Consider the following 12,380-nt stretch of genomic DNA (forward strand, 5'->3'; position numbering starts at 1 on the left):
GATAACACCACACGTTCTTGAAATAAAAGAACAATATTGTCTTCTCATCTGACAGTTTGATTCTTTAAGACTATGCAGTAAGCACCCATCGTAGACTGGAAGTGCACTATGGCTAAGTCAAGATGAGAATGTCATCTTGGTATGACAAAGGGAGAAAAGTGCCGCATGGACTCTTTCTCACTGGGAGGGGATCTTCAGGGTCACAGTCAGCTTTTATCTACGATTTTGAAACAGAAGTCACAGCTTTGAATACTACCGAATTTGCTGTGCTGTTCTAAACCCAGAATCTGGCATAGTCTACTCAAAAAACTCTAGTTGCCTGTTACCACTGAGGCTTTCAGCTGGTTGTAAGACTGCTGGAGCTGTTAACCAGTCAGCCAGCCAGTCCACAGATAAAACCCCTGCCCTTGGGACTTCTCAGCTTGTCCAATGGTTAAGAATCTGCCTTCCAATGCAGGGGACATGGGGCTCCATCCCTGGTTGGGGAACTAAGAGCCCACATGCTGCAGGGCAATTGAGCCCTCACACCACAGCTACAGAGCCTACATATGCTCTGAAACCAGCATGTACCACAACGGGAGAGAAGCCCATGTGTGTGCAGCTACTGTGCCCTTGAACTCTGGAGCCTGTGCTCCACAACAGATCCTGCGAAACTGGGGCTGGCGCACTGCAAATGGGAGCCATCTGCAGCCCTCTTACCTCAACGGAAAGATCCCATTTGACACAGGGATGATGCTGAGGGCTGCCTCCTTTCCCCTCAGTTCACCCTACTATTCCTAAGGGAACCCTGTGTTCAGATTTGATCAGGTATCTTTTCTATTTTTCTTTTGCAGGGGTGTGGGAAGGGGACATAGCAAACAAGCAGGATCTTCGTTTCTTGGCTGTGGCACTTTATTACTTTCTTTAAATACATGTATATAATTGAATTTGTTTATGTTATTTGGGGCTGTGCTGGTTCTTCGTTGCAGCTAAGGCTTTCTCTAGTTGCAGTGAGCAGGGGCTACTTCCTAGTTGTGGTTCGTGGTTGTGGTTCACGGTCTTCTCACCTCCGTGGCTTCTCTTGTGCGGAGGGCGGGCTTCCGGAGTCCTGGTGCAGGGGCTTAGTTGCGCTGAGGCAGGTGGAATCTTCCCGAACCGGGGATTCAACCCTTGTTTTCTGCATTGGCAGGTGAATTCTTAACCACTGGACCAGGGAAGTCCATTTCTTAAGATAACAATGACTCTTCCTTTCACAAATTATTTCTCTTTAGCATGCAATTTGATAGCATTACCCATAGTAGGACTTCTTTCAAATTACAGTCAACCATTTCCAACTCTGCTGCTCCTTTATCAACTAAGCTTATGTCATATTCTAAATCCTTTGTTGTCATTTCAATAATCTTTACAGCGTCTCCTCCAGGAGATGAAGGAAATAATGATCTCAAGAAACCATTTTCTTTGGTCGTCCACAAGAAGCAACTCCTCATTTGTTCATGTTTTATTCTGAGATTGCAGCAATTTAGCCACATCTTCAGGCTCCACTTCTAATTCTAGTTCTCTTGCTATTTCTACCATAGCTGTGGTTACTTTATTCACTGAAGTCTTGAAAGTTATATAGTTATATGTATATATATATATAAAAGTTATATGGGAGGGTTAGAATCGACTTCTTCCAAACTCCCGTTAATATTGACATTTTGACCTCTTCCTATGAATCTTGAATATTCTTAACAGCATCTAAAATGGTGAATCCTTTCCAGAAGGTTTTCAATTTCTTTTGCCTAGATTCATCAGAGGAATCACTGTCTGCAGAAGCTACAGCCTTAGGAAATATATTTCATAATAATAAGACTTGAAAGTAAATATGACTCCTTGATCCACAAGCTGCAGAATGGATAATGTTGCTAGCAGGCATGAAAACATTATCTCATTGTACATCTCCGTCAGAGTGGTTGGACGACAAGATTCACTGTCACTGAGCAGCCGTAATATTTATTTTTAAAAATAATTTATTTATTAATTTTTGGCTGTGCTGGGTCTTCATTGCTGTGTGGTCTTTTCTCTACTTGTGATGAGTGGGGGCTACTCTGTAGTTGTGGTGCGCAGACTTCTCATTGCTGTGGTTTGTCTTATTGGGGAGCGCAGGCTCTAGGGTGTGCGGGCTTCAGTAGTTACAGCACGTGGTCTCAGGAGTTGAGGTTTCTGGGCTCTAGAGCACAGGCTCAGTAGTTGTGGCACATGAATTTAATTGCTTCATGGCATGTGGGATCTTCCTGGACCAGGAATCAAACTCATGTCTCCTGCATTGGTGGGAGGATTCTTTACCACTGAGCCCCCCAGAAAAGCCCAGTGAACAGTAATATTTTACAAGGAGTTTTTTTTTTTTTTTTCCCCTGAGGAGTAGTTCTCAACAGTGGGCTTAAAATATCCAGTTAACCATGTTGTAAACAGATGTGCTGTCTGTCATCCAGGTTTTGTTGTTCCATTGACAACGCATAAGCAGAGTAGATTAAGCATAATTCTTAAGGGCCCTAAAATTCTCAGAATGGTAAACGAGCATTGGCTTCAACTGCAAATGACCAGCAGCAATAACCCCTCACAAAAGAATCAGCCAATCCTTTGAAGTTTTGAAGCTAGGCATCAACTTCTCCAGTCTAGCTACCTCTCTAGCTATCAAAGTCCTAGAGGACATCTTCTTTCAAAAGAACATTGTTTTATGTATATTGAAAATCTCAGGATAGTCACCTTCATAAATTATCTTAGCTAAATATTTTGTATACCTTGCTGCAGCTTCTACGTCAGCACTTGCTGCTTCTGTTTGCACTTTTATGTTACAGATATGGTTTCTTTCCTTAAGCCTCATGAACCAACCTCTGATAGCTTTAAATTCGTGTTCTATAGCTTGCTTACCTCTCTCAGTCTTCATAGAATAGAAGAGAGTTAGGAACTGGCTCTGGATTAGGCTTTGGCTTAAGGGAATGTTCTGGCTGGTTTGATCTTCTATCCAGACCACTAATATGTTCTCCATATCAGCAGTAAGGCTGCTTCACTTTCTTATCATTTCTGGGTTCACTGGAGCAGCACTTGTAATTTTCTCCAAGAACTTTTTCCCTCTGCGTTCACATCTTGACTAACTGGTGCAAGAGGCCTGACTTTTGGCCTGTCTAGGCTTTTGACATTCCTGCCTCACTAAGCTTCATCATTTCTAGTTTTTACTTAAAATTAGAGACATGAGACTCTTCCTTTCACTTGAAAACTTAGAGGCCATTTTAGGTTTATTAATTGGCCTAATGTCAATATCATTGCATCTCAGGGAATAGGACAGCAGGAGGAGAGGGGCCAAGACGGGGCCGGGGGAACGAGCTGTTTGTGGTGCAGTTGGAACACACACAGCATTTATCAGATGAGTTAACTATGTCCTTATACAAGCACAGTTTGTGGTGCTGGAAAACAATTACAATAGTAACATCAAAGATCACTGATCACACATCACCATAACAGATACAATGTTAATGAAAAAAATTGAAATACTGTAAGCATTACCAAAATGTGACACAGAGACCAGGAGTGAGCAAATGTTGATGGAAAAATGGAACCAGTAGATTTGCTTGAGGTGGGATTGCCACAAACCTTCAATTTATAAAAATATTAATACAATATCTGCGAAATGCAGGAAACTGAGGTATGCGTCAGTTAGACTTTGTTACATTTGTTGGTTAAGACTAGAATGTTTAAACAGGCACAGAAACTGTTAAACCTTTCCCTCCCCAAATACCCGTCAGACCCAGCTCCCTGCTCTTCACATAGTCACTCAGTTGGCAGTTTTGTTGGCCTGTAGTTTCTTGCCACAGAGGAGGCAATGGCACCCCACTCCAGTACTCCTGGACGGAGGAGCCTGGTGGGCTGCAGTTCAGGGGGTCGCGAAGATTCGACACGACTGAGCGACTTCACTTTCACTTTTCAGTTTCATGCGTTGGAGAAGGAAATGGCAACCCACTCCAGTGTTCTTGCCTGGAGAATCCCAGGGACAGGGGAGCCTGGTGGGCTGCTGTCTCTGGGGTCGCACAGAGTCGGACACGACTGAAGCGACTTAGCAGCAGCAGCAGCAGTTTCCTGCCAAGAATGGAGATCGAAAATCTCCCATAGAGCAATTAGCGTCAGGGTTGACCAACTAGAAGCCAAACCCTGCAGCTATTTTTCTCCCCACATTCCTTAACTCCCAGGAGAGCCCAAGAGGATGAGGAACAGGGGTTAGAGGGCAGGGTTCTAGAAGTTTCTTTTTCTTACTTTAGAAAGGCTGACTTGTGTGGCTGGAAGAATTGTGTACGGTGTAGAGCAGAGAGTGCTGTGTCTGAATCTTTGGGAGATGAATTTCCTCTACCTCTTTAAATTTGGCCTTTCAGTTATTAATGACACTAAAGGAGCTACATGGTTTCTTCCTGAGCTGTGTCAGGATTTGCTCCATAAATTACCTGGGAAGATGCCATATGCAAATTCACAAAGAAATAGCACTCTTGATATTCATGGTGACAGCTTAGTTATCCTCAAGGGGAAGGGAAGGAAACGTAGGTATCTTTTTTTTTTTCCTAATAAAGCCTTTCCTATCAACTCCGATTCCATGACGATTCTTTTGTAGTAACAGTTGGAAGCAGCCTAGAAATTTTAGTAATAGCAATTTAGCCTAAATTTCAATATAACCTCACAAAATAGTTTTAAAGATCTGTTCACGGGATACTTTTCCTGGGATGTAAAAAGTCACATATGGTGATAAAACTATGATTGTTATCTCCCCAAACCCAGATCACTTTCCTTTTAATGAAATTATCATTAGGAAGACTAGTAACACTCAATTCACATATATACAAAGGTGAACAAAAAAAAAGCATATATTAATCATCATTATTTTTAGGCTAGGTGACAACTTATATAAAAAGTATTTCATTATAACCAATAGCAATGACACACGGTTGACGAATGAGGACTCTGAGTCTCAGACAGGTTATAAAACTTGCCTAAGGATAACTAGTCATTATGTGAGAGCACTGGGCTTTGATTCTAGAGCTGCCAGTTTTGAAAGTCCATGCTCTAAATCAAGATGCTGTACTGAACGCTGGTATTTCATGTAATATTTACTTTTTTTCCTTTTTAAGTTGTATTGTATCTCCAAGCATATTCTGTTTCAGTATACTACCTTTTAAAAATGGTATCCCAGTGAGCTTTTAAATTGAGGTAGAATTCACTGAACATAAAGTTTGCTATTTTAAGCTTATTATTATTATTATTGACACATGGCTTTTGGGACCAGGGATTGAACCTGGGCCACTGCAATGAAAGCACCAAGCCCAACTACTGGACTGCAGGGAATTCCCTATCTTATCCATTTTAAAGTGTACAAGTCAGTAGCATTTAGTACATTCAAAGTACTGTGCAGCTATCACCATTATTTAGTTCCAGAACATTTTCATCATCCCAAAAGAAAATCCCATGATCATTACCTAGCACTCCTCCTTCTGCCTCCCCACAATTCTGATAACCCCCAATTTATTTCTTATCTCTATGGATTTGCCTGTTCTGGACGTTTCGTATAAATGGAATCACACATTATACGGTCTTTTGTATATGACTTCTTTCACTTAATATCATGTTTTCAGGGTTTTTTGCTTTATAGCATACGTCAGTCCTTTGTTCCTTTTTTACAGCTGAATACTATTCTACTGTATGGAAAGCTACATTTTCTTTAACATAATTTTTTGATGGATTTTTGGGTTATTCCCATCTTTGGCTATTATGACAATTGCCGCTATTAACATCCACATACAAGTTTTTGTTTGTACATCTGTGTTCAATCCTTTTGCATATATAGATATATACCTAGGAATTAAATTGCTGGGTGATATAGGAATTCAACATTTAGCTTATTGAAGAGCCATCAAACTGTTTTACAGTGTATGCATTATTTTATAGTTCCAGCAAAAATGCATAAGTGTTCTAATTTCTTTGCATCTGCATCAACACTTGTTATTTTCCATTAAAAGAAAAATTGTACCCATCCTAGTGGAGGTATAGTAGTATCTCATTGGGGTTTTCGTTTGCATTTCTCTAATGACTAATGAAATTAAACATTTTTCCATGTGCTTCATTGTGTTCTTAAAAAATATTTTAGAATAATTTTAGATTTATAGAACATTTGCAAAAAATATAACACAACATTTTAATAACAATTTCCATATCAAATGTACTGGAAGGCATTTCTTTGCCTCCTCTACTTCTTCCACCTTGAGTTTTTAACTTTTTGGTAGAGAAATATGTCATTGGAAAATACAGTTATTAATGATCGTTCTGATACATTATCTATTTTGGTTACAAAATTATAGGGGTAGGTAGTATTACAGTGATATTAGAAATTAATAAATGGAGGTACATAGCATAGAATTAAGAAGATCATCTGTCTTAGTCACACCAGATCTAACTATAATGGTCGTATCATCTTAGGCAATGTACTTAACCTCTTTGGACCTCAGTCCTTCCTTTTGTAAAACAGGAGTAGCATCTACCTCATAGTGTCCTTATGAGGGTTAATTGAGTAAAGATATTGAAAGCAATTACATAAAGTAGTTGGTGGTGGTGGTGGTGGTGGTGGTTTAATCACTAAGTCATTTTAGACTCTTGTGACTGTAGCCCGCCAGGCTCCTCTGTCCATGGGATTTTCCAGGCAAGAATATTGCAATAGATTACCATTTCCTTTTCCAGGTGATCTTTCTGACCCAGGGATTGAACCTGAGTTTCCTGCATCTCCTTCACTGCAGGTGCGTTTCTTTACTGCTGAGCCACCAGGAAAGCCCACATGAAGTATTTAGCACTTAATAAATGAAGGATTTACCTTGTTTATTTGTTTGGTTGGTTGCTTTTTAAAGCAACAAGCAATCACCTAATTTATCTGTATTCTCATAGTTGGTCAGGGTCTACGGGATACCATCAATCTATCTCTGGATCATTCATACATGTATTCACTCATTCTTCGAATATACATTGGGTCCATATTATGTATGAAGCTATGGTCAAGAAGGTGAAAACATCAATAGTATTAAGAACCAAAAGTTTGGAAGCAGAGAAACCTAGGATTAAATCCTAATTACCACTTCCTAGGTGTGTAACCCTGTGCGAGTGATATAGCCTCTGTTTTGTCATCTATTAAGTGTGACTACTAATATCCCCTGCCTCATAGAGTGAAAGAGAAAATGTTGGTCACTTAGTCATGTCCGACTCTTTGTGACTCCATGAGCTTGCCAGGCTCTCTATCCATGGAATTTTCCAGGCAATAATATTGGAGTGGGTTGCCATGCCCTTCTCCAGCGGATGTTCCCAACCCAGGAATTGAACCCAGGTCCCCCTCATAGCAGGCAGATTCTTTACCATTTGAGCTACCTGGGAAGCATCATTGAAAGCACTTACCAAAGCATCCTGCACACTGAGCACTCCCTCAAAATGTGTTAACCACTAAAGATTTAACAAGTCAATAAATGCAAAGGCTCAGAAGAGCACATGACATATTGTAAATGTGTCTCATTATAACTTGTTTGCTTTTTAACCACTGAAAAACATAAAACCTTTCTTAGCTTGTAGGTAGTACAGGGAAAGGTTAAGAAATATGGCTGTGGGCCATAACCCAAGGCATAGTACATGATATGCAGAAAGGATAAATATGGTTTCTTGAAATTTTTGTTTCAATCATATATATATGTGTGTGTTTATATGTTTATGTGCTGTTTCTTATTCTGAACAGCAATCAAAGAATTTGAAAACATTAATCTAGAGAACAGTCTCAGCTCTCTGGAGAGCAGTGTCAAAATACCAGCTTGCCTTAGCAGGTGGGTCACACAGCTTTACTAGTTTTAGGCTTTAGTGGTATCAATTCAAAGTATAAAGTCATACCAAGAGGATAGATTTAAATAAAATTAATAACTGAAAGGGAAGTTGGGTCTAGTTTAAAACAAAGTAGCCTAAGATTTAAGCAAATAAATAAATAAAAGAAAAAGAGAATTGCTATCTGTCTAGTTTTGCTCCCATCACTCAGCTGTGAGTGTTCCCAGGACTCTCAGGATTTTAGAGGAAAGGTCACAAGATCAAGGTCAAACATTTTAAAAATGCAGTTGCTGTGAGTTTGGAAACAGAAACATTCCCAAGCATATGCCAACTTGTGCATTCACTAAAGCAGGGGGCTAACTTAATAATTAAAACTGCAATGTCTTCCAACACTTAGCTTAATTCAGCAGTTCTCTGCTGCATGTAAAATCCTTGGGGTACCCAAACTTAGGCAAGCTGAATTTCTCAGCCAGAATTGTCAGGAATGTTCAGAATACAGGCACTCCAAATTTGGGAACTGACTTCCTAGGGGATGTTGCTCATAACTGTTTCTGGCTTGGCTAAGCCCCCCCTCACCTGGGCAACAGTCCATAAAAATGAGTTTAAAATTCTAGGAATGTGCTAAATCTGGAAAGTGAGTACCGCATCTTTGGGGGTCCTCGTTCATCTGGCTACAAGATTTTATAGGGAACAATTTTCCAAAGATAGTACAGTTCAAGGAGCAAGGCTGCTCAGATTCCAGATTGCTGAGTCATTTTCCAAAACTCCACCTAGTGTTTGCTGGATCACTTTGTGGCAAGACAGAGTTGTCCTTTATGGAAGCACATATTCACACTATATTCAACTGTAACCATCTGGGAACTCAGTGAATGGTTCCATAAAACATATCTTCAAGTATCATAACGTGATCATAAAACGACATTCTCTTTCACTTATTAAAATACTATTAAAATAAATTATAGGTGAAGGAGGCAAGAAGTTCTTCTAAAAATGGCACCTTTAATTTCTGAAGCCATGTTTGCAAATTATAATTTTCCTAAAGAGATGTCTACCAAGATGACCCTAGCTCCTTGTCACTGAACTTACCCAACACAGTTGAACTTGTATTTTTTTTTTTTTTTGTCTATGTATCCAATTAGGAGGTAACCTTCCTCCAGCCAAAAAAAAAACAAAACAAAGCCTAGTGGGTCTTTTAGTTCTATATCATCAGTGCCTAGTGCAAACTGACAAAATAAGTATTTAATCAGCATTTGTTGAAGGAACAAATGAATGAAAACAATCTAACAACCTACCAACTGTCACAGATCATCTTAAAATATTTAACTTTCTCTTTTTTAGTTTAGCTTCAGAAAAACTTAGGACTCATTTCAGAATATTTGAAATTGATGTTATGTAAATAATTTAACAAACCATCTGTATTAAATAAGTATAACACTTGACTGGCTTCCTTTGTAAAGGGTACAATCCTGCACTACTGCCAGCTTCAGAGTTTATTCATAATAGCTACCAATGTGTGGGCCAACCACTGCAGCTTTGATTGAAATCAAACTCCCACTGTATTTGTATTCTTGGAACTCTTGGTTAACTGCGTTAAGAGGCAACCACCATAGGAGCTTGTAGAGAAAAGTACCTTAATGACCTTTCCCTGAGTCTCAAGTCTATACACACACTGCCAGGCTTGATCAGGTAGCCAATCATGTTTGTGCCTCGCTTGTGTTTATTCTCAAAGCCGGTGAAAAGTACACCAACTCCATCTATACTCTCCACAATTGACACTGAAAGCTTTAATACAGAATGAAATTTCTCGCATTGCTTTTCCCATCTGTTAGTGAAAATCTTTCTTTTGGGATTACTAAACGTAGATGCACGTGGTTGTCTTTCCTGGATTTTGGAAGAAGGTCAATCCATATGTAGTATGAGAGGATGAGGGCAACTAAGGAAAAAAGAACCAAGAGATGGAGGGATAAAGCTGACAGCATTGCTTGAGCCTCTTAATCTAGGCTTGCTGAAAACTAGTTTCATCTCTAGTCTTGCCAGTTATAATGGATTAATACATTTCCTTTTATTCCTAAGTTAGTTCAACTAAGTTTCTGTCCCTGGCAACCAAAACATCCTAATACAAATAATTACTGTAGTCTCATGCAGAATCCTAAATGATCATGAATAGGGCATTGTTTTAATAAATTTTGGAACATTTAAAGAATGGAATATTATTGAGCTGGTAAAAGTGATAGATATAGGTTTATATTTAACAAATAGAAAATTGAGGATATATTGGTGAGTAATAAATTGGTGGCACAGTGGTAAAGAATTCACCGGCCAATGCAGGAGATGCAGATTTAGTCCCTGGGTCGGGAAGATCCCCTGGAGGAGGACATGGCAACCCACGTCAGTATTCTTGCCTGGGAAATCCCATGGACAGAGGAGCCTGATAGGCTACAGTTCATGGGGTCTCAAAGAGTTGGACACAACTGAGCAACTGAGCACACAAACACACACACAAATAAAAGGTATAAAGGATTATTTTATTCCATAAACTATAAATCCTAAATGAGGAGAGAGACAGCTAAAGAAAGTAGATTGTGTCAACGTGTGTATATTTGTATTGGCCAAAGTCCAGGAGGAGATAAACCCAAGTATAAAAGTAGGTAATACAATCTTGAATGATTTAATTCTGCCTTTTTATTTATCTATTTTTAAAGTTGTTCAGCAATAATTTATACTATGCAGTATTTTTAAAAATGCCCGTATTGCATCCTTGATTTCAATGTGTAATCTCCTCTTCTTTCATTCAGTTCTGCTTTAGTGCAATAAAAATTGTTAAATATATAATAAGACATACACAGAATGAACACCTTCACTAATCAAATTATTATTTAAGCATCTACCATGTTCCAATTACTGTATTTTCATAGAGTTGGTGGGAGATAAAATAGATACAAATATCTATTATGAAGAAAATTGCAAATATCCTGTTCATAAGGAAATTTACTGTCACCACGTATATTTTCAGTGGAATTATGCAGGATGATATACTTCAGTATAGCTGAATATTTGGGAAATTTTAGGAGAGATTTCCATAATAAATTCTTGGGTTTCTCTTGGTTCTTCACAGCCAATATTGAAATTTCAAATCTTCCAGTTACCAGTATTAATTTTTTCCCATGGAAGTGAACCAGAACATTAGCCAGGATTAAACTCTCTTCCTGGAGTTCTTCCTCTAGGATATGAAAATAATAGTTCACATGCGATTGCTTGGAAGATCACGAGAATTAACATTTTATTTTTTCTTCCCTAGCTGAAAGGACTAGAGGGGTACTGTGGTCAGAAAAAACCTGTCTGCCTCCCTGTGAGGAAACGAACATGTTATCAAGTGAATCATAAAAGTGCCTCCAGGAGGTGACTCAGAAAGTGGTCCTCACTATCTGTTTCCCTCTATCTGAAATAAGGGTTTTAACTTCCTTTGTTGATCTGCTCTAAATTACCAGTTTGGAGTCAGTTACCTTACTGAATATGAAGCATTTACCTTGATATCTATAATATATGCTTCTTGATGACATTCTTCAGAAACTAAAAGATAACCAATTTTTATGTCCTCTTTTGCCTCACAGTCAACCAACTTATCTCCTGTCTTCACATTTTCAAAAAAAGGAGGTAAGTTACCACTTTCGACTGCAGTAATGCTTTCTTTACTCACAACTAGAAACCTTTGAAAAGAAATGTCTTTGGAAGAAAGAAATGCACAGTTTTACATTTGTGGATTTTCTTCTTCCTTTGAGTGGAACTACCTATAGGAAAATAAGACCATCGTTTTTGCAGTTTATTATGTCACAGTTTACTTCTTAATCATGTTTATTAAGATTTTGTTGTTGAACTGCTTCTGCAGTAACAGTATATTGGCATATCACCTGTACCAGAGCCCACAGATCTCTAGACACTTCAGAAATGTTTGCAAATTAATCTCTCTACATTCCAGTAAATTATTTGATCTTCAGAGCCCACTGAAGGAGGACTGCAGATTGGATTCCAGAGTGGAACACTGTATTCTTTCAGTTTATAAGGAAGAGATGGGAGAGTGTCTTAACTGGTATGCATACACTATGTGGTGGATACTGGAGCCAAAATATGCTGGTACCCAAATATGCTAGATGGTGGATGGCCACATCCTACCCCTCCCATAGGGCTGTAGTTCTGAATGTGGGCTTTGGTTCGGGCCCCTGCGTTCACATCCTAGCTCTATCATTTCCAGGCTCTTGAGCAAATTTCTTTACTTAACTAGCTTTACTTTCCTCTAAAATCAAAGTCACTCATACAAAATCAAGGCCATACCTACCTCACACAATTGTTATAATGATTAAATAAAATAATGTACATAACTATCCTGGCACACATGGTAAACCTCAAAGTTAGGTATTTTATGGCATTATTTCCCCCACTAGAATGTATTGTCAAAGTCATAATGTAAGTGAGGGAAGCCAGAACACAGGGTTCTTCTTTATATATATTCAAGAAAAATCTACTTCAAGATAACTATAAAC

This window comes from Bos indicus, chromosome 22 (assembly GCF_029378745.1).
Source record: "Bos indicus isolate NIAB-ARS_2022 breed Sahiwal x Tharparkar chromosome 22, NIAB-ARS_B.indTharparkar_mat_pri_1.0, whole genome shotgun sequence".
In the NCBI taxonomy this organism is placed as follows: domain Eukaryota; kingdom Metazoa; phylum Chordata; class Mammalia; order Artiodactyla; family Bovidae; genus Bos; species Bos indicus.